This window comes from Lissotriton vulgaris, chromosome 2_1 (genome assembly GCF_964263255.1).
Source record: "Lissotriton vulgaris chromosome 2_1, aLisVul1.2, whole genome shotgun sequence".
Taxonomy (NCBI): Eukaryota; Metazoa; Chordata; class Amphibia; order Caudata; family Salamandridae; genus Lissotriton; species Lissotriton vulgaris.
Window position 1 is genome coordinate 549,304,115 of NC_141687.1, and position 26,287 is coordinate 549,330,401.

Consider the following 26,287-nt stretch of genomic DNA (forward strand, 5'->3'; position numbering starts at 1 on the left):
TCCCTATCCCTTCCCCAACCAGAACATGGGTGTCCCGTCCCTTCTTGGATGGGGCGGCCACATGGGAGAGGCAGAGATCAGAAGCCTCTGGTCTCCAGCAGAGTCCGGGCTTCACATTAACCTTCTGGAGCTCCTGGAGATTGGTCTTGCACTGAAAGCATTCCTTCCCTCTGTCTGGGGAAGAGTAGTGCAGGTGTTCACGGACAACACCACCGCCATGTGTTACTGCAACAAACAGGGCGGGGTGGGGTTGTGGACCCTAGGTCAGGAGGCCCTTAGCCTCTGGACATGGCTGGAACATCAGGGCATATCCCTGGTGGCTCAACACCTGGCAGGTTCCCTGAACGCCAAGGCGGATGAACTCAGCCATAGGTGCATGATGGATCATGAATGGCGTCTTCACTCATCTCTTTCGACTGTTGGGAGAGCCTTGGTTGGTCTATTCGCCACCGGAGAGAACGCGCAATGTCAGCAATTCTGCGCGTTGGAATTTCCGGCATTTGCTGGGAGGCGCTTTTTGTCGCGAGTGGTGCTGAAGTCACTTGTACGCCTTCCTGCCTATACCACTTCTTCCCAGAGCGCTGAAGAAGATCATGCACTACCGGGCCCAAGCCATTCTTGTGGCTCCAGATTGGGCACTAAGAATCAGGTATCCCGAGCTGCTCAACATGGCCATCATTCCTTCGATCAGACTGCCTCTTCTGTTGCCGCAACACGGGGTTCTTCACCCGAAACTATCCAGTCTCCACCTTCTTTTGTGGAGATTGAGCAGTGGCAGTTGACTTCTTTCGACCTGCCTCCCGAAGTCTGTACCATGATCTTGCAAGCCAGGCATCCCTACATTAAGATGGTATATGCCTACTTTTGGAACAAATTTGTGACATGGTGCACAGCAAAGGCTGTGGTTCCCATTACTGCCCCTCTTTCGGAAGTTCTCTTGTTCCTTCTTTCATTAGCCCAGCAGGGCTCTGCTCTGGGCACTATCAAAAGCTATCTTTCAGCCATCTCTGCATTCCTTCGGCTGCCAGATCAACCTTCTCTTTTCGAATCCCCGATAGTTAACTGTTTCTTAATAGGCTTAACACATCTCTTTCCTCCAATCCCCGTCGTTGTGGCTCAGTTGGACTTGAATCTTTTTCTTACCTATTTAATGTGCACTCCCTTTGAGCTGCTTCATAACTGTCCTTCAAAACTCTTGATACTTAAGACTGCTTTCCTGGTAGCCATCACTTCTGCTAGAAGGGTGAGTGAGCTCCAGGCCCTTTCTTCCAAACCTCCTTTCCTGTCTGTCCATCCGGACAATGTGGTTCTAAGGAATCTATACCTAACGTGTTTCTTCCAGATGAACAAGTTACTTACCTTCGGTAACGATATAAATTAGTTAGTTATAGATTCCTTACCGCCCCAGGCATCCTTCCCATTCTGCTAATAGATTTCTAGGGTTTAGGACATCCTTTCAGGGCCCTAGTTTTGTGCACCAATGGTCAGTTTCTTGCATGGCTCTGCGTTTCTGGCGCGAAAAATCGTGTACAGAACGGACGTCAGCGCGCGAGGTCGGCCTCTAAGTAGCTGCTGCGACGTCATCCCGGCGACCACGACACCGACGACGGACGCGGAGCCAACCGACGCCACCTTCCGATGTGTAGAGGTACTGCTGACAAAAAAAATATATACGTTCCGGATCCAGTCTGATGCCCGGGGTTAATTCTAAGGTAAGGAATCTATAACTAACTGATGTTTCTTACAGATATATCATTACCGAAGGAACTTGTTCATCTTCAAGGTATATAGCTGTGGAATTAAACTTGGTAAATCTATACATGTATATATATATATATATATATATATATGTATATATATATATATATATATATATATATATATATATATATGTGCAATATGAGTGGAATGTTTACATGAGAAACATAGTACATCATTGTTTACATAAAAGCACTTGCACTTTATTTGGACCTAGGTCCATTATAAGTAGATTGTTTACAATAAGAGAATATTATTACTGTTTACATATAAGCACTTGCAATTTACAAAGATAAATTTGAAAAGCCAGCTTTTTTGCACTATTTAGAAACACATGTTCCATACACTCTAATGAATTCAGAGTAGAAGAGTAACTTATGTGAATACTGTTCTTTTTAAATAACAGCCCAGTTTGGACAAAAGTGTTTTAATACAAATTTGTTGATGTCAGTATGGTATAAGAAACTTAGGAAATGCATAAATGCCACGGTCTACTTTTATGGGCACTTGCCAACAAAACACTACTTTGAAAATGGAATCAAATTAGAATGCACTTGCACTTTATTTTGAACATGAATATATCCATTTTATTTCTATATCATTTTTTATTGTGGTATGAGACTTTAAGACCAGTAGAAGTTGGTATTAATTGTCTTATGCAGTATGCTGTTTTAAAATACTGACTATTGCGAAGGCTAAAATGGCCACCGCGTTGTGACACAGTTAAACATTGACCTGCGTGTCCTTTCACACTGTTTACTACCGTATGTTTGTATTTTAATGAGTCCGTAATGGCGACAAAGCATTGTGATCAAGGGAGCTTGACTCCTGAAACGCGTTGATGTGAACTTTACGCAAATAAAGAAGCCTTAATGCCAAAACCTTCTCATGAGTGCTGGATGATTTCCTTCTTTTCAAAGAGCGGATACCTTATTGTGGAATATATATATATATATATATATATATATATATATATATATATATATATATATATATATATATATATATATATATATATATATATATATATATATATATATATATATATATATATATATATATATATATATATATATATATATATATATTCACACTATTATGATAGCCAATATTCTAGTCTTATATTATGGCATGACGATATTTAAAACTCAGCGTTGTGGCATACAACCTACACATGTCCCTAGGTAGCTGTCCATGAATTTTTAATTCTTGTTAAACAAGCACTCATAGTGCTAAGTAATGTAAAATATATCTTTCTTGAAGTGAATACTCGTGATACACATCTTTTATACATTAACATGGTACGATCTATGGACATTGGGACAACTAAACCCCAGTGTACTTTGTGGTGAGAAGCTCAGATTTAGAATTCTACATTTAGTTTTAGACATCATGATCTAAAGATCAGTTTGATAAATCGTAATAAATTCAGGTAAAGGCAGCATAACTTATTAATTGATGGTAGGGTTTGGCAGAGAAGTACGTTTGAAATAACGTTTTGTGTTTAGTCTTCCTTTTTAGAGGGAAGGTGAACATTCTAGAATCAGACATTAAGGTATCCATGTTTGCTATCAGGAAATACAGTGAAGCCATTAGTTGGCTCACTGGGTAGCTCTCCTTATAGGGAGGCTGGAAAGGCAACACATCAAGGCAATAATACTAAGCGTACAGTAAATTAACTTTATCATATTTTAATGTTTGCAGCAATATAGTGAAAGAATGGATGGGCATAACAATCGGCGACCTAATACATTAGCGACCTGATAGTACTTGCCTCCCAGTGGAGTGGTGGACAGAGTGACCCTGTGGGAATTAGCTCCCCAGTAGAGAAGTGCAACTGATGGTCCACTGGGTGACCATAGGTTAGCATAGCGATGATCCTTGCGCCACATCTGGGAGCAGTGTACCTGTATCACCATTCCTCCTCCATAATAGGGAGTTGCACCCCATGATGCGGTAATTCCATGTGCATTAGTATTGTCATGGATTCTGCAAGGCTACATGGGATTGTATATATTCACTTATCGGGTCTCTTGCAACTTTACACTTCAGCAAATTCAGCGCTACTCAGTAAGAAAGTAACTCCGAATCCACGAGCTAGCAAAACCCTCCCCGAGCACTGAGCAGGCATCAGCCATCAATCAATCAGAGCCCTCTTATTGGTGGAAGTTGACTGTCTGACATAGGCAGTGCATGCAAAGATTTATTTGGACATCTCACTCCACACTGCCCCGTGCTGCCTTACCCTGGGGTCCGCAGAGAGTTACAAGAAGAGACAGTAGACAAGCAGTCGATGACCCAAGGCTGTCAGACCCAGACAGAGATGTCTCATGAGTAAATAACTGCTTACATGCCATCGTTGGCATATCATGTTACCTTCTAGCCTTGTCTACAGCGCAAAACCAAATTGTCAGTTTACATACAGTAGGACAGCTTATCAAACTGCAAGGTCCCAGCAGCTATAAATCCTCTAGGACATAGTGTTCATAAGGTTATGAACTGCAGTAGCATACAAAAGCACATCCACAGACTGCCCTGCACGTTGGACACTACTGTGCAGAGCTGTCACGGTTGTCCGGAATAAAATGGTTTTATTTTTGTACAATGTTTTTATAGTTTTACGTTTTCTCTACTGATTCAGTTTTGTTATTCGCTGTGTGCTTTTTAGAAGGCTGAGCTGTCCTCTGACTGCCTTCGCTCTTAAAGTCTCTGCTGTTTGCTTATATGTTAGTTTTCTATCGTTTTGTTTGTCCTGAATCTAATGACTGTTTCTAGAGATGTGAATTTCCAATCGAATGCCACAGAGCGTTCAATAGTAGTGCAGATGTGGGCACTTTTATTTAAAAAAGGACGTCTTTTGCCAACACCAACTTAAGTGAATGGAAATGAGAATCAACACATTCAAATCCACATGTATTATTCAAAAACACTTCTTTCTGTAGTATTCATGGAATTAAGCGAGTATTTGGTCAATTGCCCATACCCTTTGTGCATTTAGCAGTATTTTGGTCTTTGCTAATCATGTTCAATCTTCCAGTGATTTCATTTATCAACAGAATTTTAACAAATCACTGAAATGCAAAGCAGTACTGTGCCCTTAAAATCATTTTTTCTGTGAGGATATCGGCGGCAGGTTCACAACCTCAGAGAATGCCTCTGCATCGAACTACAAAACCTTAAACTGTTTTTTTTCCCTTTGTTTTTATTTTACAAATGTTGTTAGTAGGAAATTATCATGTGCGTAAACATGAGCTCCTGCCGGGAGACCCCTGGCTTGAGTTTGCCTTTTAGGCTTAAATCCCCTGGAAGCTACCCACTTCTTGGACCCCTACTCACACTTGGGGTTAGACCCGACTGTGGTTCTCATTTCTCCAACTCCCACGTTTGAATTTGACATTTTGAGAGAAACCTGGATCATTATCTTGACCACGGAGACCAAGCAATATGGCTGATGCCCGGTGGAGCTGCCATACAGCTATAGAGGAGATCGGCCCTGGTTCACCCCCTCGACCCTTACCTACCCAGCCGGACATTGGGCACAGGTCTCCCTGTCTCCCCGCTGTGTCTCCTTCCTCCCCCTCCCTCCGACGAATTGCCATAACATTGTTTTTCACTATGTAACTCTTGTGAAGCGCTCCGATACCTCTGGGTCTAGCCAGCGCTATATAAAACTCTTCAAACTAATAAATAAATGGTTACCCTACCTTGGTGGAACTGGAGACACCCTGATGCTTTTACCCTACCATGTTTGAATGGGAACATCAGTATGGGAAGGTAAAATAACCAAACACAAGAACAACTGCACTACACCTATGTGGCACAGCGTCATCATTTTACAGTGTATTCCCACTTCCCTCTCAACTCATTGTAGACATTTTTATTTATGTCAAGTTTTTGTCAAGCATTATAATATACAGCCAGAGCACTGAGAAACTAACAGAAAAAGGAAGACAGGGTGTAGTAGTTACTGTGGCTGGTAAGGGGTCCGGATGAACAGCTAGGGACAGGTTAGATAACCCTGAAGAAGAAAACAGACTCCATCCAGTCACTGTTTTGCCATGACGGGGTGAATGGAGGCCAGTCTGTGGCATCTGACTGAAGGGAGCAATATCAATGACTCTGTGGATGCTTTTCTATCTCTGACAGCAGAAGGCCCAACAGTGCCAGCAGGATCAGATGTCTCAGCTGAAAAAACTCAGGGGCTTATTTCCAAGCCCCTTACACTGCCGGTGCACTACTTTTTTTGAAGCACCGGCGGCACTGTTTGCTCACCCATATTGACCAGGCCAAGCAAAGCTACCCTGCTTGGCTTTTCATGGCCTTGTAAATACGGCCCCTTTTCACACATCATTTTGCGTGAAAGGGCCGTACCATGGGTGTTGCTGTGGGTGTGCCCACGCAACACCCATGGAATCTGCTGCATTCCCAGATTTACAACATTTCGTAAAAATGTCTTAAAGTCAGAATCCTACGCCTCCCCAGGGAAGGCGTAAGGAGGTGCGACGAGGAGAAATGCTTTTATTTCTCCTCGTTTTTACTCTGTCTATGCCATAGAAAGAGGAAAACACTAACAATGATTGTTTTTGTGCAGTAAGGCGCCCCTTCCTGCACAAAAACAATCAATCCCACAATTCAGGGACCCTTGCACCATGTTGCAATGATGTCTGTGTCGGCACATGGCAGCCGATTGTGCGCCAGCACAGGGATGATTCATATTGTTGTAAATAGCTTTTAAAATTACACTGATGGGCGCAGCAAAATGACTTGTAGCGCCACGCTGCATCCTTTTGTTGTGAAATGGCACCCTCAGTCTCCCAAATATGGCAATAGTTCCAGAGTTTTAAGGGGGCCAGGTGGCTCTAGGACTCAGCATAGGCAGTAATTAAAAACGGGCATTAAACGCTAGGGGCACTTTATGTATTTTCTTATCTTTTATAGCCACTTCTAAACAATCACTGAAATAAATATAACGTGATCTATGTCAGCAGTATCGTTCCTGTTTTTATTTCAAATGTTTTACTCAATCTTGCATGCCCTTAGAGTCTTTTTATCAGGATGTGTTTCTGTAGTTTTTTTGTGCAGCTTCTTACTCTTGTGTAGTGCACACTTTGAACGAGAATGGCAATGGTTGGGAATGCCAAAATTGAGGCTAAATTCAGTGCATGGTTATGAAAGTGGCTAACCGAGGGTGAAGAAGATATTCAGAATACATGAACATTCAATCGTTGGCCTCTACAGAGTGCACAGAGCCATGGTCACTTGTGCTTTTTGCAGTTTTGATTATATATCACTATGAAGACTACTACAGCCTCTCCAGACTTTAGTAATGTTTAATTCAATCTCACATTTTCAGATTTGAAACATTTTCAATATTATTTAGAACAGCATCATTGTTCCTCGTTTATCTTAAACAACTAACAATCATAGGTATTACCTGTAGTACAGACTTGCTTTTGGCGTGTGTCAGCAATAACAGAAAGCTTAGAAAGGCGAAAAATTAGTGGGCAAGGTGGAACGCTATAGCAAGCATAGAATTTTAGTTTAGTAGTTAAGTCACGCCCTTAATGACCTAGATCCCGCCTCTTGGAAAAGAAACCCAGCACTCTTTGGTCACAGCCCTTCTTCGAGGTACCCTCCTTTTTCCATCCCACTTAAAGCCCTGCATAGATCCTTGGTGATTTGGACCAATGCAGGCCCCGCATTTCTTGTGGGGATCACATAGAGAGAGCTCTGTGTATTGGCCGTAATGCAGAAATGCAGCTTTTAAAGGTACAGTTGCTTCAAATGCAACATAGCCCAGGGGACGGGTGCTCCTTTAGCTCAAATCCAGATACCTGTCAGTCCTGTCCTGATGATACTGCAAGAAAGTATGGCCAGGAGAGTCAGACTCTCACTTCCACATCGCACATTAAAGTGGCCAAAGAAGCTGGGATATCGCCATCGAAATCGAAGTGAGAGGAGCTGGGGCGGTTTCGAGCTTGCAGAACAGAACGGATAGATCTGAGGCCTTGGCGTGCTGTGCTTCACAGCGTGGCGCGGGCTCGGGTCAGCTGGAAGTATATATCAGGCCATTCCTTGTTTTCGCGACACCGTTTTTCGCCTAAAAATAAAATAGCACTAACGTCGAACACTCGAGGCTGTGAAACCCAGGCCTGGAGATGCAGATTTTGCCGCCTCTGTTTCCATGGCAACAGGGCCTCGCCTGTGCCTGCTAGCATCGTCAGGCCCTGCCCGGATAAAGGCCTGCATCTCGGGAGCGTGGTTGGCATTCAAGTCAGGAATTCAGAAGGCTGGTCACGGCCTTCATATCAAAGCTCAGGGCTGGATTCGGCCTGACTGACAAGGCGATGGGAGCAACGTTTTGCCGGCGCGTGTTCCGTTTATTAACTCAGAGGGCGGCCATTGCTGATTCACCGAAAAAGCAACGTACACTGGCTGCAGAGTGCACAGAGAACAAAGCGAGACGTACCTCCTCTCTCCGGGGTCCTGAACGCTGGCACCCACTGTAAACCAGAGGTCTTCAAACTGGGGGGGCCTTTATTGATCCCAAGTTAGGGGAGGAGGAGCGCCAGGCTATGGTTAATAGAAACATCAGGCTGCTTTGCCCAGGACAGTATTCTTGTCAATCATGCATTTGATTGCATTTTTAAAAGGTGTGACTGAGCTTAGCTACAATGTTTAAAAATGTTTACATATATTTAAACATTGCCAATTTTATGTAATAAATGTGAAAACTTCTGGGGGGAATCAATGATTTTTTTTATCTACACCGGCGGGCACAGCATAAAAAAGTTTGAGGAGTGCTTTAAATGGGCAGGTACTCTCCGGTAGTGAGTACCTGCACTAATTTAATTTGAATGGTAGGGTACCTGCAGTTCTCAACATTGCTTCAATACATCTAATGGAAGAGTACCAGCACTTATCAGGAGCAAGCAGGTACTCTAATTAGTAAGTGCCTACACTTTTATGTTTCCATCTAAAGCACCGTTGAGGACCACTGCTGTAAGCGATCCTAGCAAGAGTAGGATACCAGTGAAGATGGCGATGATGCCATTTGTGATGCTGTATGTGATAACAATCGCCCTGTTATGCATTCTCGCACTTTTTAGGCAGTTTATAAGCATTCTATTTTTAGGTTCTATAGAATGTTATATAAAACCTGCAAACCCACCACGAGGGCATACATCATAGGGCAGTGGGTCAACCCACTTGAGCAAATGGCTGTCTTCACTTTGCTTGAGGGCATTTTGCTGGTGCACAATGTGCACATAAGCCTCAAAAGGAGTCATCTTTGATGCCAACCTCGTAGATAAATCGGGCCACTGTTTGGATTATCAAGCAGAGTGACAGGACTTTGCTAAGAGACATCACCTGCGCAAATCTTATGCAGCATACATGGCACATGATGTCGGAGAGGCTTCTGAAGAGTGCTTTAGACTGAGCACCACGTGGGATGTAGAAAAGGCCAACAAGCCATGTGCAATCAGTCATTTCCCGCAACAAGTACCTGAGTTACAATGTGGTTTAATCTACCATATTGGAATGTGTAAACTTCACAAAAGAGCACAACACCCAGTTTTTCTTTACAATTTCAAGTATTCATTATGTGGACCAGTTTCTATTTCAGGCCGTTATTTTTAATGTGAAGCCTTGCTGCCTATGATTCATGCTGTTAGGACTGAAATCATGACTCCGTATTTCGAAATGGTATGCAGATAAAATATCGGAAAAATATATTGAGGAGCAGAAAGATCGAGTTTGAAGTACCGTGATGCACAAATATCAGGTACAAAAATATTATTGACAAGAAAATGGATTTTAAGGTAAGCAACATCGATGTAAAAATATGTATGATGCTAATATTGATGTTAAAAATATCTATGTTGTTAATATCGTTTTCAAATTATTTTTATGTATTTTAGTATATATTTTAATTGTATATGTTATAAATTGTTTGTATAAATATTGGTTATGTTTTTTAATATAGTTTTTAAATTGTTTCTTGTTCTTAAATTACATGTACTAGTTTATTTGTATTTTTAGTGGCATAGCGGGTTTTGGGGTTTATAGGGGTACAGGGTGGGAAGTAAATGATTTATAATTAATTAATAATATTAATTATTTAATTGATAATGATGTTAATTCTGTATTTTTTAATGTGTTAGGTTTTAAGTGCAAGTTGTGGGGTTTGTAGGGGTGTAGGGTGGGAAGTAATTTAATTCAACATTTTTTATTATTAATGATTTAATTGATAAGTAAGTACATTTGGGATTAATTTACATTTTTATTGATAGTTTTGGTGCAGGTTGTGGTTTTTGTAGGGATAAAGGGTGTGAACGAATTAAAAAAATAATGAATGGTAATTATTAATAATCAGTTAATTGCTAATTATATAAATTGTGTACTGAAGACATTTATGAAGATAATAAATGGGGTACGGCTTGTGTTTGTATAGATAAAGGGTTGGAAGTAATTAAATATAACGTATTTGTTATCAGTTAATTGGCATTAATTGTTTAATCGATAATTAATGATGTAAATGATAGCATTAAGATTTGTTTTAAATATATATTAGTTGCATATTGTTGGGTTTGTAGGGATGAAGGATTTGAAGTTAAATATAATTATTGTATTACTTTATTATTCATTCTTTAATTGATGATTTATTATGTAACATTTGATTTGTAATTATTATAATTACAAAATATATTTTGGTGTGTGTTGTTTACTTTGTAGAGGCATAGGGTAGGATGTTATTTACGTGATAATTAATGTAAAAATAATTATTTATTGTTTTAAAAAATGTGTTATTATGTTATTTGTTAATTGTGTTACGCCTTTTAATTGTAAATAATATCATATTTGTTGGTTGTTATGATTGGGAAAATATAGTGTGGCATTTTAATTATATTATTATTTGTTTCACTTTAAAATATTCATTAAACATTGTAATAAATATGTATTTTTGTTCATTTAATATATTTTATGTATATTTTTAAGATTTAAATATTTATATTTGTTATTTAATGTATTGTTAAAATATTGTATTTTTTCGAGTAAACTACTTTCTATCTGCTGTTGCACAAACTGGAAGTGGGTTAATAAAGGTTACCCCTCCGCTATCCAACTCTTTCTCTACTGTTGCACAGACTGGAGTCGGAAAAGTAAATTTGACCCCTCCTGAATTCAACCCACCCTTTCCCTAGTGTTGAACAGACTGGAGTGGGATTAGTAAATTTGACCCCTCCACTATCCAACACTTTCCCTACTGTTGCACAGTCTGGAGGGGGAATAGTAAATTGTTACCTCTCCTGAGTCCTACCCTTTCTGAACTATGGCACTGACTGCGGTGGGAATAAGAAATTTCACCCCTCCAAAATCCAACGCTTTCGCCACTGTTGTACCAACTAGAGTTTGCGTAGTACATTTTACACCACTGCAATCCAACTATTTCTCTACTGTTACACATAATTGAGTGTAAATAGTAAAATGTACCCCTTCTGAGTCCAACCGTTAACCTACTGTTGCACGGACTGGAGTGGAAATACGAAATTTCACCCCTCCTGAGTCCAATACTTTCCCTACTGTTGCACCAACTGGAGTGGGAATAGTAAATTGTTACTCCTCCCAAGTCCAACCTTGTCCCTTCTGTTGCACTGACTGGAGTGGGAATAGTACATTTTACCCCTCCACAATCCAACACTTTTTCTACTGTTGCAGTGCCTGGAGTGGGAATAGTAATTTGTACACCTCCTGAGTCCAACGCATTCCTTACTGTTGCACCGACTGAAGTGGGAATTGTAAATTTAACCCCTCCCCAATCGAACATTTTCTCTACTATTGCAGTGACTGGAATGGGAATAGTAATTTGCTAACCTTCTGAGTCCAATGATTTCCCTACTGTTGCACAGACTAGAGTGAGAATAGTATATGTATTATTTCTACAGTTTTAAAATATTGTTTACATTTATATTATTATTTATGTTTCTGTGTATTTAACATTATATTATTTATTAATGTTTGTAATATGTTAAATATTTCTAGTAAAATGTTTTTTTGTTTACTTTTTATGTGTAATGAAATTGGTAAGGTTAAAAAAAATTCCAGTTTGTTACAATTTGTAATTTATTGTGTGTATATATATATATATATATATATATATATATATATATATATATATACATATATATATATATATATATATATATATATATATATATATACACACATATATATATATATACACATATATATATTTGTTAGTTTTTTAACATTTATTTATATATATATATATATATATATATATATATACACACATATATATATATATACACATATATATATTTGTTAGTTTTTTAACATTTACAAAAATATAGTAAATTGTAACGTAACTTATAATATTATAATAAATATTTTAATAATAGTTTTAAATTATATATGTTTAAATAACCATACACATGAGTTTTTTTTAAAACGTTTAAAATTTATATATAGTTTTAAATTATTTGAAAACATTTAACTTACAATATATTACTGTTTAATGTTTATATATTTAATGTTTACCACATTTAATCATGTTTAAATTGAAAAATAATATTTTTGTTTTTCGATATTAGTGTATAAGGATCTTTTTTCCAATGTTTTTGTTATTTACTTTATAAGTGTAGGATAACGATATTTTTGTGCTCAATGTTTTTGACATGATATTTATGTCCCACAATATTTGTGGTTTCCAAATTTTGTCTGTGAACTTTTCTAAATACCTCCAGCGGTCGGTCCAACTGTGTGAACGTGCTTCCCCTAGCACTGGTCTCTCATATATGATATACCTTTTGTGTAGATGGTGCTCTATGGAGCGAGAAGAAGCCAGCTTGTACCCGGCTTTATTTTTGCTACACAGAACAGTAAAATAAATCACATTAAACGAAGGCTTACTGCCATGGTATCCCCTCTCCTTCCTCCCAGACAAGATGGCTTCTTCCTGTAGCTACATTTCGGCTACTGTGTTTATTAAAGAGCTTCAGGAAATGGTAAAACCCTTCTATGGTTAATGTTAACCTCCGATATCTTGGCAGTTGAGCCTTAAATAAGGTGAAATCTTTTCTCTCAAGGCCACTTATAATTATAATTCTAAAAGACCTCCCACTGTTCCTTTTGTCACTGTCTTCCAGTTGATCATATGTGCCTTGCAGGTGCTGTACCCCTGTCTACAGATGCCCAAGCTACTCCACCATTCCTTTATAGTTGTTGGAAAACGAGGCAGCATCTGTGAGGCTTGCACAAATAACCTGACACATTTGCCCTTCACTGGGAACCAAACACCCTAGGGCAGCGCCTGACTCTCAGAGGGTAGCGTTGCAGAGCAGTCTGAGGCTTACTCAAGGGAGGTGGTGTGGGCTGGTAATCGCCATTTGCAGGTGCGCAAAAATAACACTCAATAATTGATTGTACAGTCTGTACTTTGCTTTATAAAAGTAAGAGTACATTTATTAAACACACACACTACTCAATACTATACACCAATTTACAAATATACATAAGCTGATGGAATTACTTTGTGACATTGCCTAATATCTCCATCCCTCCCGCGGGGGGAGAGGGTGGGTTCTAGTACCACCACTCCCATGTATGCACATCATCTTGCCCCCAATGCAGTGAATTGGTCTTAACCTCGAGCGAGGGCCCTGTGCACTGGCACCATCCCAGTGGCGACCCCCCCCCCATTACCTCAACAAGCATTAAACAGGCTACACCTACCTTGGTGACACATGACCCTGACTGAGCATCTCCTACTGACCATACAGTATGCACCTCTACATCCTAAGGGCTAATAGTCTGGGGTCTTCACCTAAGCGCAGCAGCAAGAATACATGTTTACGCACACTTTAGAATGACAGTACTCAGCACATTTGGATATCATAAAAAATGCAGTGCAATTACAGCCCCTAAAGGTATCACAGATGATCACACACATGTGCACACGCATGTACACCCGTGTCTGCATGTAACCTGCACGGTATACCATACTCCAGCTGCTGCGCAGCGGCCTAGTCAAGCCAGGGGTACACCAGTAAAATCTCCATGCAGTCTCCTTTATTATGCGTTCACTGTGGGTGAGTCCCAGATTATGAGGCTCCCCCGCAGTAAAAGCTCAACAATTAGGTGCTCAAAAAGCGAAAAATCCAGGCGGCCCATAGTGTCAGAACCACCTTCTAACAATAGTGCATTGCTTATATCCTGCATCCTTCCTTCATGCGATCCCATTTATCCCTAATGCTGCATAAACCTACATAACGTTTCAGAGTGCTACTGTTGATGGCTTTTAGTATAATCATTAGGATGGGACAGCCCTCTCCTTCAATAGTTCTCTACTGCCTGCCCGCAGGCACATTGGGTTCTTTTCTTGTGTCCATATTTCATCAGCCATCCCTAATCAATTATTCTAATTCCCTACCAAAGTTTTAACATGCTGCTTAACACCATAGTTGTATTATGTTATGCCTTTATGCCGAGCCATTTTACATCCTCCATGGCATCAGTCCATCTCTGTGACGTTGCTGAATACCTTTTTAGATCTGGTCTGTAGACAGCTTTAGCTGTCTCTCTAGCCCCCTGTTTAAAAAACAGACATACATGTTATACGTACATAGAGGCGCTTACAGTCAGCGCACTTCATCCACTGGTCTGTTGAAGTGCCGCTGACATGATGCCTCCCACCACAGCTTACAGCAGGGGGAAGGCAGTGTGTCAGCCCATTTCAGCAGCCATAGGGTGTCTCCAATGTGAGAGATGGTATTTCTCTTATGCACCTGTGCACATCCTCCTAAAGGTAGTCGACTACAGTGTCGGGGGTGGTAGGAAAAGTTCTGCTGTCGTGCTATGTTTTTTTCAATGTATAATTGCGACGGTTAATTTTTTACAACGTTTTTTTGTGCAAAGTTACACTTTACCTTTAGACTATGAAATTTTCTCTTTTATTTTTAGACTTTTAATGTATATTGCGTAATGCTTGTTCTATAGAGCGTTCTCGTTCACCGTCAAGAAGAGCCTTTTCATAAACTGCTGATCAATGCATATGGGATCTGTAAGAAAAGTGACCCCACAGTGCCCTCTGGTGGGGATGTTATGCAGCTAAAAGGATAAATAAACTGTGTCTTAAACTTGGAAGAGAATAATGGGAAGACAGTGAGCCAGGAGCTGGTATTGGTAGTTCACATTATATGAGCGAAATCTTGAACTGGGTACCACGCTCTGAAAAATATTTCCGCTCCAGTGGATGCAGTTAAAATAACCTGTTCTTTAATTTTTTTATTTGTTAATGCGTTTGGCAGGGTTTGATGAATCAGGCCAAAATGTGGTATACGGTTCTACTTTCCAGATCATGATCTTCATATCATGTATTATGCAGCTTGGTCAAGGGGAGGCTACGGCGAAACCTGTTTTGTGTGATCTTTAGGTAGACCTTCTCATCTACAGATGCCCATTATGAAAGTTCGCTTTCTGGTACAGCAAAAACTACTTAATGGAATTCTATCAAACATTGCATAAAGATTGTATTTCAGTCGGACTAATTCCCTTTAGGTCTGGCCTAGGAGCAGCTTTAGGTGTTACGTCAAGCTCTAATATTGAAAAAGTAATGAATAAAAATGCATTCATACGCACATGAAGGGTTTTGAGTTAGCCCTCTTCATCCATTGATCTGTTCAGCTGTCATTCACCTACCTAAGTCATTGACACATCGGAACTGCGCACATCCCCCTTTAAAATGAGAGCACTTCTGGACCATGCCTGGTAGGACAATGCATCACTTTGCCAATGTTTATTTCTATTCTGTAAATTTTGTTTTGTTTTTAAGTAATATTATCTGTTTACAGTGTGCCTTCAGGTCACAGCATTAAAAAAAATACTATCTTTGGTTTGCCGCAATAAAAAGACTTATTTTTTCTGTGAGGTGCATTAAAACTAAAAAGGGTCTGTAGTCCTATTCTTAGTACACTTACCTTCTAAGAAGCACCCACATTGTTTGATTAAAATTATATGCAGTGTTTAATTTTTATAATTTAACATTTTCATTAAAAACATAAGTCTGCCTTGTTAAGGTGGCTGCATGATTATTTTTTTTTATTCTTATTTTTGTTGCATAAGCTTTCAAAAAAATGAGACGAAATGTAGCCAGACCCATTAACTTTCTCTATTCTTTTTGTGTTATGGTGCAAATCTGTTCCCCAGCTTTTGAGATATTTGTACTAAAAAAAGGTATTGGACAGCCATTAAAGGTTTAACCTTCTGCATACCTATGTATTCCCTAATAATAATAGTGTCATTTTACAAATCTGAGCAAAATGTTACATACACTTCCTCTGTTCAGTTTAAGTTCTTGGTTCAAAATTGCATGTAGATTGATCTTGAGGGTGGGGAGCTAATGTAATATTGGAAGCAATGCAAAAACAATGTTGTCTGTTGTAAATCACACATGCATTCTTACTCCGTGGTGATCAGAATAAGACCAAACTTGGCAAATTGAGTGGTCAAGAAATACAAAAGATTAACGCTTCAACCAACGCTCCCTTAATTTACATGCTACAGTACACCACAACACAATAACACAACACAACAACTCTCCAAAGCGATATAATGTTCCTGACAGGTAGACATGGAAATAGCTTTTCCTGCTGCATAAAAATAATCCAGTATTTAAAAAAAAATGTAAACAGTGTAGCAATGACTGTTTCTTTTTCTTGAAAAGGCTTTTCTTCCTTTATGGGAACACTTTTGCTTCACTAAATATACAGTTCTCATACCAACAGTTTTTTGAAGAGGTCGCCCAGAGCAAACAACATCTCAAACTTTTCACTTCTCTTTCTAATGGTTTCTTTTAATGTCTGATTATGAACCTTGCAATGTCTGCTAGAGAAACGCTTACATGATACACCTAGGCCGTGAAATAATACTCTGCGAGGCTGCTTCTTAAAGGAAAGAGGTGCTTCTAGGGGCTATTAGTGTGGACACAGAGTATAACAAAAGCTGAAGACCAATTCAAAAATGTAACTGGGATGCGCAGAATTAAAAGACGTGCCTTTTCTACATGAAGTGTGCACTCTTGGCTTATTTTCTGCTTAGGTCAATATTTTTGGTATTGAAAAATATAATTCGTTCCATGCCTAATCATTGTTGGTTTAATCAGTACTATTGCAAATTATGTAATGTGGTTATGTCTCTCTAAAGTAATGTTTGACGTTGTAAAGAATGTATGGTAAGGGTGGAAGTAAAGTAGTAAGTACCTTGTCCTTAACCTTTGAATTTCATGTTTTTAAGATTTTATATTTTAGCCAGTACTGATCCCCCCAATCCCCACAACAACTTTAACTCCTTGTTAAAAACATTTTTTTTTTCTGTGAATGTCATTTTTTTGTTTGGGTAAAAACTCCCTCTGGTTGCATGAATGCACCCAGCACAGATGAGTCTGCAGTCCCCGTGCATTGCTGATCTGTAATGATTCCAGGTGGTAATGCCTATTAATGGGCCCTCTATTGCGACCAATAATGGACTTAGCTAGTAAGGAAGCTAAACGAGCCATGCCCTAGTATGAAACGGAGGTGAACCAAAGACCTCCTTCGGCAAGGAGGACAGGAAATACCCCTTGCCCTTGGGCAGGCACAAGTGGCCCTAAAATCATCTGAACCATTGGTCAATGAATGGAGAAAGTATCAAATACACCCCGCCCCTGCCTTGGGACAAGCCAATGGGGCCAATGATCTACCCCTTTCCTTAATCAGTTATCCCCCACCCTTCCCTTGGCAAGGAGCCATGAAAGGCCTCATCACACTTTGACAAGGCTGGGGGTTACCAAATGCTATCCTCCTTTGTGGTAGGTGGTGTGGACACTCCTTAATTTCCCTTATCGCTGGGCAATGTGGGGGGTTTGAAAAGTCCCCCCTCCCTTGGGGAAGGAAAGAGAACATCATACCTCCTTTGGGAAAGGCATAGGAATGGGAAATAAATACCTTCCACCTACCAGCCTTTGAGAAAGGTGAGGGCATGAATCCCCCAGCCTCTTCACCCTTACAAAAAGGAATAGAAATGCCCAGGATAACTCACACGTGCCCCGGTGTTTCCAGTTACAACAACAGCATCAGGCAAGCTATCGTGGCAGTTCTCTCTTTAGAAGTACAGGACCCCTATGTCCCTGGGCTAGGCAGGGTGCCACCAACACTCACAGCACTTGTGCTGGTCATGTTGGGGCTACCTAGTAATCTGAAAGGTAGGGTTAGCATGATATTCCTGTTGCCTTTAGGGAAAGGTGATGGTGTGCATGATATATCCTCATCCACTCTTGAACAAGGCAGGGATGTAATAAATACATCTTGCCTTGGGAAAGGTGGGGGCTACCAAATAGCTCACCTCCATACTCTTAGCTCTTTGGCAAGAAAATGAGGAAAATAAATACTATATTGGGCAAGGCGGGGGCACAAACACAACACGACCCTAGGACAAGATGAGGGGGTCTACCCAATACCCAGCGACCTTATGCAAGGTAGTGGGATACATTATGCTGATTAACCTTAGACAAAGGAAGGTTGTCCACGGATAGTCCCCAGACTCAAGACAAGATGAGGGACAGTAAATACCTGTCACACTTTGTTAAGAAACGAAGGCTACTGAATGCCCCATTTTCCTGCACTTGGGCAATGTAAGGAGCCAATAAAATACCCAAACCTGTTGTGAAAGTGGAGTACACAATTCATCCCACCCTTGCTGTAAGAGTGTGGTAATAAGATCCCCTTGTCCTTGGCCAAGGAGAGGTATGAAGTAAATCTTCGGCCTTAGACAAGAGGGCGGGGATGTCAAATATCTACCTACATACCCAGAACCAGGTGCATATTGTTAATCACCACCGACACCTGGAGCCAAGAATGTTTCCCACTGGTAGCGATGTGCCATTCCCCTTCCATGCCCAAGGTCGTGGTGGGCCTTTCTTCCCTCCATTGTATTTCTCAAAGGTTGGGAAGGGGGCATTTACTTGCTCTCACTTCCTGCCTTTCCTGTAACCCACCTCGTCAAAGGGTGGTGGAGAGACACCAAAGGTTGAAAAGAAAGTGTTTTTATGAAACACAGTAGTGGCTCCTGGAGAGAGTGCTGCGGGCGGTGGGACAGGGAAGGCGCAGGGTGGGGGGGTTGTAAACTCCGGCATGCGGCCGACCGGAGTAAGCGAACTAAATAAATAAATAAATTGATTGATGCTTTATTTCGATATGCACATATCATAAAAGCAGTACAAAAAGATAAAAACAGCATGTCGAAATAAATAAGACTGTACAAGTGGGATGATAATTAAAACACGGTGGGTCAGCATAAATTAGATAAAAAAGAATTAAATTGTTATGGACAGTCTTCTAAGTCTTAACAACCAAGCCCATTTTAAAAATTTTGCTACAGCACAAACAATAGGAGGGGCTGTATTAGTTAAAAGAATCCGTAGGGCAACAGAGTGCTGACGAGTCCCCAGTTCTCTGCAAATGGGGGCAAGCCAACGCGATCTGGGGCGACCATAGTCCTGGCATTCGAAAAGGAAGTGTGGCACCGTCTCTGGTTTGTCCGGACAAGAGGCACAAAAGCGTGATGTGGGCTGGGCTTTATTCCACCTTGAACAGAGATCCGCCAAAGGCAAGGTTCCTAGCCGAAATTTAATGTACAAGGACCTATCCATAGCCACTGTTATAATATCCATATATGGCTCATACAAGACAACGTCTTTGAACAACAGGAAAGCTGCGGTGGTTTTGCAATGCTGCTGGCTACTAGAACGCTTCACGTCAACCCACTCCCAGTAAAGTTTTTTTAGAATCTTCTTAGGTGGAGCGGAGTGACTATGCCAGCAAGAAGCCAAACCCAGTTCCCCTAAAAGATGTTTTATGTCCTTCAGCCATTTGATGCTGCTCCAACCGTCAGCATGCATCACTTCTGCTAGACCATTGGCATACGATTGTAGCTCCGGGACCCTCCACAAACGTGCCCAGAGCAGAAGGGGGCGAAGCCGAGCCTGGTCCCTTATGGCTTTACAGCCAGTGTCCAAGAGCATTGGGATGGTCGGGCTGCTTGATGGAATAGCAAGAAGATCCTTGATAAATTTATTTTCGGCCTTACTCAATGAATCGACTTTGCCCAAACCCCACAGTTCCGATCCATAGAGAGAAGCAGGGACTGCACGAGCTTTATAGATCTCCAGTGTGGGTGCAACACAATGTTTGGAGGAGTTATTGTATTCCTTAAGAAGGGCGCCCCCCACCCTTTTGTGGGCCAGAGTCATTTTATCAATGTGGGCAGTCCAGCTCATTGCATCATTCAGGCGGATCCCCAAATAATCAAATTCCGCCACTCTTTCTAAGGGTATGGAGTTCAGGATTGGAGGGCGACCAAGTTTGCGGGGTGGGTGCATGACTAGGTACTTAGTCTTGTCTATGTTAATGACAAGGCCTTTAGTGGTACAGAAATCCTGGAAGCGGTTCAGCAAAAACTGTAGACCTTGGGGGGTTTTGGAGATGAGAAGGGTGTCATCGGCGAACAACAGAGTTGGAATTTTTACTCCACCCAGGCTGGGGGCATCTGATGGTTCGCCCAATAGATGATCTACCACCCCGTTAATATAGAGGGAGAATAAGGTGGGGGCCAAAACACAGCCCTGTCTTACTCCCCTCTCGACCCTGATCTTATCGGTCTTTTCCCCATTCAACCCCCATCTAACCTGGGCATAGGTGTTGGTGTGCAGGTTAATGAGGAGGTTCAATAGGTATGGGGGCATCCCTAAACCATGAAGCACCCTCCAAAGTTCCTCCCTTGGTACTAGGTCAAAGGCAGTCTTAAGGTCAATAAAGGCCAGATAAAGACTGCCTTTGCCCAGCACCACCACCTTCCAGTGTAACAACAAAAGCCTAAAGGCCTGTTCAATAGTTCCTGTACCCGAACGGAACCCAGCCTGCATGTCGGACAGAATGTGATTGTCGTCCACCCATTGAGTAATTCTCCCCAAGATGGTTTTCCCGGCCAATTTCTGGCTGGAGTCTATTAGGCTTATAGGCCTATAGTTCCCGGGTAAATCCCGACTGCCCTTTTTAAAAATGGGGACCACCTCTGCACCTCTCCAGGAGTCAGGCACAAGCCCTCCCCCCATGATTGCATTGAGGAGTGCAGAGATTAGAGCCCCCCATTCTTCCGGGTAAGCACGGAGGATGTCCCCTGGCAGGCCATCCGGGCCAGCTGCTTTCAAGGGGACCAAGGTTTTGATCTGCTTTGTTACATCAAGGGGGGAAAACAGATCCAGGTAACGGTCTAGAGTAAAGGCTGGGATGTTAAAGGGATCATTAAGGGGGCCTTCAACAGCAGAGTACAGATTTTGGAAATGGGAAAACCAGGTCTGGGCATTAATCGCACAAGTCCTCCGGGAATCGGCGGGACGATTCCTTTTACCCACCATGTCCCAAAAACCTTTAGCATCTTTCCCTCGGCTGGCAGCCAGAAGGTCCTGCCAGAAGTTATCCTCCCATTCCATCCTTGCGTTTTTCTGGCAGAGTGTGTAGTGTCTCCTGGCCTCCCTAGTCCTAAGCGGCAATTTGGACTTGACTGCCTCAATAAGAAGTGATTTCGCCTCCCTACACTTTTGGTTGTACCAGCCCTGACCCGGTCGTAGGCCAGGTTTCCTTCCGCTCGGGTGGGCTGGGACTACAAAAAGGTCGCCAATGGTCTGAATTATGTCACAAAACCTAGGTGCCACCTCCATCAGCCCTTCCTCTTGGCAATCAAGATTGGCCAGGGCTGAAACCAGAAGCTGCCTAATCGCAGAGGTTTTCTCCTCCGAAAGAGCCAGCTTCGCCCATTTTAGCCTTCGCCCACAGTTCGTGACCACTGACAGGTCTGGCGCGGGGTTACAAGGAGAACCACTCACGGTGCTGTTGACGCACCTGTGGGACAGGGTGAGGGACAAGAGATTGTGGTCGCTCTCCACAGAAGGTAAAACTACCATGTCCTCCACCATGCCCCACAGGTGTATGTCAAGGAGGAAATAATCAATCCGTGACGTGTGTCCTGGCCTATTGTAGGTGTGCGCCCCTACTTTGTCGGACCTGGTTCTGCCATTGGCAGCTCTTAACCCAAACTCCATAACTAGGGAGTTAATCTGGAGGGCCACTTCTACGAATTACATTGCCTACTCTGAAACGCCATCGCCGTGTCAGCGCACGCAATGTAATTCTATTTATTCATTTATTTAGTTAGCTAACTCTGGTCGGCCGTATGCCGGACTTTTAGGGCAGAACCTGGGCCCAGTATGCTTTGGTCATGGCCAAAGGATGAGCATAGTGAGCTGTGGAGGAAAACGGGGTGTTGAGCACTGAGCTTTAATGCGTGGCCTACACGTTGAACTGGCTGTGTACCGAACCATGCCAAGGACAATAAATATGGACCAATAACAAGTTATTGTTTATGAATTATTAGCATATGTTATTGTTTATGGACTAATACCACGTTATTGCTTGTGGGCTTGATTGTGTTTCTTTATGGAGACCTTGTCTTGTAGTTCGTACTGAACACTGTTACTACTGGACAATCATCAACGCTGATTTTCACATGGGTGGTCTCTGGCTAGAGCGGATTGAATTGCAGAGTCATTCTCCTGGTTGAGATTGGAATCCAAAGTCTAGGGAAGGAAAGGGTGCACGTGTAACACATGTGGTTCAGGGTCACTTTGTAAAAGGTTCCAGCTATAATGTAATTTGTCTGCAGAGTTTAATAGTGGTTTATACAGATTTTTTGCAAGAAACAAAAGGATATTGTGCACATCTGGCTTGATCCCTGGTAACGTGTAAGATCTTATACCATTTTTATGAAGGTACAGTTATTTACTTTGTAAGAGAACTCAGCTAATCCCCACAATTTTAAACACCTTTGGTCGAGGAAATTAATATAATCAAAGGCATGAAAAACCTGAAAATATCTGATGGGATGCCTCTGCATGAGCCATATAGTACTCTATGACCACTACAGTTCTGCTAAGACTTAAAATACAAAGTAGCATGGCCATTCACTCAGTACAAACCGAATTGCCTATTGGCCTTATATGAAGATGTTATTGCCCCGTCAATAGAACTCATTTTATCAATATGACAGGATGAAATTATGAGTTAACCACTGCCAAGGAGGCCTTTTATCTGTAGTTTACATGCATAGCTCTTTCTTTATCAAGACATCTTAAGCCACTAAAATATCTTACTATATTTGGAACATGTGGTTCCTAGAAATGATTCAGCAGGTGCACAGCCTTCAATGCGGTCTTGCCAGCCATCAATGTTAAGTTTCGACAATCCTGAAATTTGCCCCTGAATGACAATGATCAAACGGCGCGCTCATCAGTGTGCTCCAAAGCACTTCTTATTAGAACCAAAATGGATGCACACACAAAGTGGTGGAGGATAGTGGCATTTAGTGTAAGGTCCTTCAGTGGCATCTTATTATCAATGGCTCCATGGTCTCAATAAATCTGTATTATTATGTATTATATAGTATGAACAGTGACTCTGCATCATCAATGGCGCGTTATCGCCAGCGGGCCATATCATGAGCAGTCGGTGTTCCTATGTTACTAGTGGTTCGGAGGTAATTGTGTCTCAGTAAGGGGAGAGGTCAGGCAGCATTAGAAAGGTGCTCAAGGGGTAAAGTGGGTGGGGGAGAAGAGGCTCTCTTACTTGGCTCAGGGGAAGAGGCCTCAAGCTCAGGAACATGCCTATTAAAATTTTTTTAGGGGGTATCCTCCAAACCTCCCTGAGAAGCATTCACTGCCTTCACTGGCTCAGTGACTCAGGGACCACCAACAACTCCTACAATTTGAGTGAAATTGAACCAAGGGGTGAGTGGGAACCATTTGGAGGGAAATGTGCGCCTATCTGGCTCAGCACTGCGTTGCTGACTTGCGGTTTGAATCTTTGCCTGGCCGAGCCCTGCCCCAGGAAAGGGTACGAGAGGTCCTGGGCATGCTATGACGCGTCGCACACGCTCAGCCCTGGTAAAAACCAAGACAGAATAATTCACAATGGATCCATTGTCCCACATCCCCCTATTTCTGCTGCACAAGTGAGAAAAACAAAAGTATTAAACAGCATATTTTAATTAATTCCAACCATTGCTAAATTACATTCCTTTACAGATGGGGACTAAAAATCATGTGCACATTTTTCTTCAACCCGGAGAGCCCAGACCGAGCTACTAGGCCAGGTCCGATCTAAAGGAAAGCAGAAGCAATCCCAGATAGGTGTTGGCCTTGTAGGGCGCTATTTCCACAATAGGAGCAACAGGGGGATTCAGAAGTCATACCGCCTCCCACTCCATCAATTATAAACACTACTAGGTCTGACCTCTAATGAGCAGACAGACTCATATTTTTTGAAACTACAGGGAGTTTTTAGAATTTTCAATTTCCCAAACCTGTCCAGTCTAAATGTCCCTGAACTGATTAGTCATTGCTGCTCAATTTAAAAAAACTGCCAATAACCACATTAGATACACATACCACTGTGGTTTAACCCCTTGCACGCTGATGACGGAACCGCTCCATCATCAGCTGCGGGTGCGCTGTGCTGATGACGGAGCGGTTCCGTCATGGCCCGCTCGCCGCTCATGCGCGGCGCGAATTCCGCGCCTGCGCTGAACGTTCTATTGAGCGGGGCGGGCCATGACGGAACCGCTCCGTCATGAGCACAGCTCAACCGAGGCTGGTGACAGAGTGGTTCCGTCACCAGCATGCGGCCGCCGCGCGGCCGCCCCGCCCCCTTAGCGCTGCGGCGGAATAGCCGCCGCAGCGAAGGGGTTAAAACCATCACATAAATGTGTATACCAAAACTCAAAACATGAAAAAAATTTGAGAAAAGGCCAGAAAGCACCTCACGTACGCAAACCCACAGAGCTGCTGGATGGCACTCGCCAGTATGCCCACGTTCTCATCATCGGTTGCTTTCATGGCCTCAAAAAGAAAAGGTGGTGTGCACTGGAATTCCTCAGAGGTGAGAAATCAAACAACATAATAAAGTGTGACAGACAACACTGAGACTATGTAGCTCACTCAGTGCTCACTCGTCCCCAACCGTGCAAAGAGACCAAGGTTCTCACGAGTTAAAAATGAGGTACCACTCACATACACGACGTCCTTTATTAAATTTTGCGAGTGTCCTCAGGTTAAAATAACAGCATGTATATGGCCACTTTCACTCACAGAAGGCCAACATGTTAGTTGCCAAACTGTCTAGGCAACTTCGTCAGGGCTGTTGGGGAACCAGTCTTAACCCCAGTCCTTTTTCACACAAAATCTGTGGTTATTGACAAGATAAAAAGAAGAACGTGCCAATCATTAACAACCCTATATACAATAAAAGTTTATAGACAACCTCTTTCAAGCAGGAAAGAGAAAGCCCTTCCATCCAGTCATGTATTTACCGAGTGGCTGCTGTGGTCCTGTCTACCTGCAACCACCTTCAGTAAAGGAACCTGCGTCAAATGGTTGCTTTCCACCTTAACGACTGCAATTGTCAGTCTCCACCTGAAATCTCACACTCAATAAATTACTCGTATGTGACACCATGCCTGCACACAGTCATATTCCATATATGCCAAGCTTCACCCTATACACGCTGCCCATTCTTAATATCAATTCAGAAAAGGGGGTGGTGATGGACAGAGTATCTGAATTAAACAGAACACTTGTACCCAGTCAACAGATCAGGGCTTGATCCATCACAGTTTTTTAGCTCACTGCATCATCCCAGCTCAGAACCTGGCTACATGCAAATTAGTCTGTCCCTGGCCCAGTGCATCATGGGAACAGGGCAGACCAAACTACCAAGCCAATTCTTATACTGGAAAGGAAACAAGCTTCTGGGGACCGGTTTCTGGCATTACAGCCGTCTTCGGCCCGGCTTGCTTGAATCCTGATGGTGCAGTGAGCAAGGGACTCACATCTGAGTATACCTTTCCACGCTTATGGTGGACAAAACGATTCAGAAAAGGGGGTGGTGATGGACAGAGTATCTGAATTAAACAGAACACTCGTACCCAGTCAACAGATCAGGGCTTGATCCATCACCGTTTTTTAGCTCACTGCATCATCCCAGCTCAGAACCTGGCTACATGCTTAATTCAGACACTCTGTTCATCACCACCCCCTTTTCTGAATCATTCTTAATATCAGGCACCCTAACGGGATCTCCAGTCTGAAGTAACCTGCTTTCTCTGGTGTCTTTTAGTACACTGTCACCTGCATATCGGCCCCAATCTCGCTAAGCAACCCATTACACAGCACGAGTCCCGCTGTTTGAAGACTCATACTGCAGAGTCACCTACTGAACCGTGGTCTACAATATCACAATCTTGTGTGCTTTAGATCCCTTGTCGAGAGAGTACACACTACAGCACATTGTGCTTATGAGTCAATCCCGAATGACGATATCACTGCCCTCAGAATACTGCCCTCATCAATCAATACTGAGTAATT

At 42.1% G+C, this 26,287-nt stretch overlaps 1 protein-coding gene across 17 annotated transcripts in view; it reads left to right on the top strand.

The window, feature by feature from the left end:
* MAP2 (microtubule associated protein 2) overlaps positions 1 to 26,287 on the top strand; it is a 1,129,470-nt gene that overhangs the window by 790,393 nt on the left and 312,790 nt on the right. The gene's annotated exons all lie outside the window — the stretch shown is intronic.